Genomic DNA, 4,219 nt, shown 5'->3' with positions numbered 1-4,219 from the left:
TTACCGTGAGTTGGCAAGACAAAGTTGTCAGCCAGCAATAGAAATAGGCCTTGTAAATCTAACATGAATTCCGTTAGGGGAGAATAAAAAGGATATTATTGCAGCTCAAAAAATTCATCTAACTTTATCAAATCAGAAGTTTTCGGCTGGCTTGGAAGACTAGTGGTGTGCAGGACGCTATCCTGGACAGGGGCTGAGACGCTGCTTCCCCAGCAGCGCCGGTGGCGGAGCCCATTTGGGCGTCGACAGCAGCAGCGCCAGGCTCAGGAGGCACTCCTCGGGCCAAGGCCATGGCCCCGCGGCTGCAGCTGGAGAAGGTGGCCTGGCGCTGGGCGGAGACGGTGGGGCCCGAGGAGGTGTCGCAGTAGCACATCTGGCTGGAGCCCTGCATCCTCGGCGTGAGCAGACGAAACTGCAAAGGAAACCCGAATTGCTTGGTTGGGATCGGTGAGCACATTTGGTTAGGAGAAATAGATGAAAACAGTTTTCATAACACTGACGACCTCAACTATGAGAGGAGATAAAAGAGCTCATCTGTGGGCCTCACTAACCTGGGAGTTACTTGGTATGTCAACACATTTTTTCAAGTGTGGTTTCTTAACCTGGAGCTTCTGCAGGGGCTCTACTTATGTCCAAGCACCTATAGTGACTACATGATGGGAGGTGGTATCCAAGCAGAGAAGGATGAGCCTCAAGAGATTTGTGAGCATCTCCAGTACTTATCTGCCTTGTTGTAAATCAGTAATAGGTGCTACATTGATCCATCGGGATTTGTTAAAACTTTGGGCTTGGACACAGGGCAGCAGCAGGATGCCCAAGAATTTTCAAAGCTCTTTATGTATCTTTTGGAAGATACTTTGTCTAAACAAAAGAATCCCGATGTGAGGAACACTGTTCAACAGCAGTTCTGTGGGGAATAAGCTTATGTAACTGTCTGCACTCAGTGATGCAGAGAATCTAAGCTTTTATCAAAGTTTTATCAACTGGAGTTAAATATCCAAGGCCACAAACAGTTAACAGATTGTATCTTGGAATTTTTTTTTTTTTTTTTTTTTGCGGTACACGGGCCTCTCACTGCTGTGGCCTCTCCCGTTGTGGAGCACAGGCTCCGGACGCGCAGGCTCAGTGGCCATGGCTCACGGGCCCAGCCGCTCCGCGGCATGTGGGATCTTCCTGGACCGGGGCATGAACCCGTGTCCCCTGCAACGGCAGGCGGACTCTCAACCACTGCGCCACCAGGAAAGCCCTGTATCTCAGAATTTTTGAAGGAAGAAAAATTAGGAGACAATCAGTACATTTGTGAAAACTGTCAAAGCAAACAGAATGCAACAAGGAAGATCCGACTCCTTAGTCTTCCTTGTACTCTGAACTTACAGCTAATGTGTTTTGTCTTTGACAGGCAAACTGGACATAAGAAAAAGCTGAATAACTACATTGGCTTCTCAGAAATTTTGGATATGGAGCCTTATGTGGAACACAAAGGTGGGTCCTATGTGTATGAACATAGTGCAGTCCTCATACACAAAGAAGTGAGCGTTTATTCTGGTCACTACATTGCCCATGTGAAAGATCCACAGTCTGGTGAATGGTATAAGTTTAACGACGAAGACATAGAAAAGATGGAGGGAAAGAAATTACAACTAGGGACTGAGGAAGATCTAGTAGAACCTTCTAAATCCCAGACATGTATACCCAAGTGTGGCAAAGGAACTCACTGCTCTCGAAATGCATACCTGTTGGTTTATAGACTGCAAACTCAAGAAAAACCCAACATACCTATTCAGGTACCAGCCTTTCTTCAAGAGCTGGTAGATCGGGATAATTCCAAATTTGAGGAGTTGTGTATTGAAATGGCCAAGATGTGTAAGCAAAGTGTGGATAAAGGAAAAGCAAAGCATGAAGAAGTTAAGGAGCTGTACCAAAGGTTACCTGCTGGAGCTGGTCTGTAAGATCTTCTGGGACAGTCGGTGCCCAATCTGAGCTACTAGCTCCAGGTGGGCACCCTCACAACCTTATCTCTCAGGGCCTGACTAAGGCCTGGTTTAGAGCCTTGTGGGAAGTCTCGGGGTGGGGGAGGCTAGGGTAGTGTAATGGATGTAGCTTGCCACGTGGATGTGGCACATGGGGTGCAGTCACCCCACATCCCTGGTTGTGCAAAGATTGCAGAGCATGCAGACAGACCTCTGTTGTGGCTACCCAAGAAAGAAACCAAGGAGCCCTAGTGAATTTACAGACTAGTGAAAGTAACGGCCATTTATTGAGCACCTGTGAATCAGGTGTCACCAGGAGCAGCACAAACTTGTTTTGTGATCTCACTCTTGGTGCCTATACATCTGCAGTCATTCTGTCACTTCCTAAGGCATCCTCTTCTTTATTGCTGAAGATCTGAGAAAAAAGTTTACCTGGGCACATTGCCTCAGGGAGCGCTCACCTCATGAAGAAGCTCAGGGTAAAGGCACGACTGCCAAAGCAGGAGTGAGAGCGACTTGACGCCAGGAGGGAGACCCCAAAGAGGCCACGGCCACAGGAGCCTGGAGTCCTGGCCCCTGTCAGCCTTCCTGGAGGGCTTCAACTTGGCCCCTCAGGCCATGCTCCGGCTGAGCACTGCCTGCCTCACAGACCCTGTGTTGCCTCGCATTGCCTACCCAGTCATCCTGCTGCCAGAATGACCTGAAGTCTGAAAATTGCTCATCAGGACAAAGCATAGCATGGGCCTCTTCTCTGTGGTTTCACTTGCCAATGACCACTATCTTGATAATTCCGTGTGGTTGACAGGGTCTTGGTACTCCAGCCACAGCCTCTGAGGTGGGAGAGCCAAACTCAGGACATTGGACCATCAGAGACCTCCAGGGCTCTTGTAAGAGGCAAGAGCTCTCTCAGAGATCTCCGTTTCAATGCTAAGACCCAGCTGCATCCAATGTCCAGCAAGCTATGGTGCTGGACGCCCCATGCCAAACAACTAGCAAAAGAGGAACACAACCCCACCCATTAGCAGGGAAGCTACCTAAAATCATACTAAGTTCACAGACATCCCAAAACACGCCACCTGACATGCCCCTGCCCACCAGAAAGAAAATATCCAGGCCCACACACCAGAACAAAGGCACCAGTCCCCTCCACAAAGAACCCTACACAAACAACAGAACCATCCTCACCCACTGGGGGCAGACACCAAAAACAATGGGAACTACGAACCTGCAGCCTGTGAAAAGGAGACCCCAAGCACAGTAAGATAAGCAAAATGAGAAGACAGAAACATGCAGCAGATGAAGGAGAAAGGTGAAAACCTACAAAGCCAAACAAATGAAGAGGAAATAGGCAGTCTAACTGAAAAAGAATTCAGAGTAATGATAGTAAAGATGATCCAAAATCTTGGAAATAGAATGGAGAAAATACAAGAAACATTTAACAAGAACCTAGAAGAACTAAAGAGCAAACAAACAATGGTGAACAACACAAGAAATGAAATTTAAAATTCTCTAGAAGGAATCACTAGCAGAATAACGGAGGAAGAAGAACAGATAAGTGACCTGGAATATAAAAAAGGGGAAATAACTACCACAGAGCAGAATAAAGAAAAAAGAATGAAAAGAATTCAGGACCGTCTCAGAGACCTCTGGGACAACATGAAACACACCAACATTTGAATTATAGGGGTTCCAGAGGAAGAAGAGATAAAGAAAGGGTCTGAGAAAATGTTTGAAGAGATTTTAGTTGAAAACTTCTCTAACATGGGAAAGGAAATAGTCAAGTCCAGGAAGTGCAGAGAGTCCCATACAGGATAAATCCAAGGAGAAACATGCCAAGACACATAATAATCAAACTATCAAAAATTAAATACAAAGATAAAATATTAAAAGCAGCAAGGGAAAAGTAACATAAAACATACAAGAGAATCCCTGTAAGGTTAACAATGGATCATTCAGCAGAAACTATGCAAGCCAGAAGGGAGTGGCAGGACATATTTAAAGTGACGAAAGGGATAAAACCTACAACCAAGATTACTCTACCGAGCAAGGATCTCATTCAGACTGAACAGAAAAATTAAAAACCTTATAGACAAACAAAAGTTAAGAGAATTCAGCACCACCAAACCAGCTTTACACAAATGCTAAAGGAACTCCTCTAGGCAGGAAACACAAGAAAAGGAAAAGACCTACAACAACAAACCCAAAACAATTAAGAAAATGGTAACAGGAACATACAAACAACATACATA

At 45.8% G+C, this 4,219-nt stretch overlaps 1 pseudogene across 1 annotated transcript; it reads left to right on the top strand.

Annotated features, from left to right (window-relative positions):
- The first annotated feature begins 290 nt into the window (after window positions 1-290).
- LOC308619873 (ubiquitin carboxyl-terminal hydrolase 48-like) lies at window positions 291-1,949 on the top strand (annotated as a pseudogene). The gene is made up of 2 exons: window positions 291-1,023; window positions 1,240-1,949. The product of its transcript is annotated as a ubiquitin carboxyl-terminal hydrolase 48-like (transcript).
- Window positions 1,950-4,219: the final 2,270 nt, after the last annotated feature.

The sequence above is a fragment of the Mesoplodon bidens genome (genome assembly GCF_964165515.1).
Source record: "Mesoplodon bidens genome assembly, chromosome: 1".
Taxonomy (NCBI): Eukaryota; Metazoa; Chordata; class Mammalia; order Artiodactyla; family Ziphiidae; genus Mesoplodon; species Mesoplodon bidens.
The sequence above is the reverse complement of the archived record's forward strand: the minus strand, read 5'-3'. Positions and strand labels throughout refer to the sequence as shown.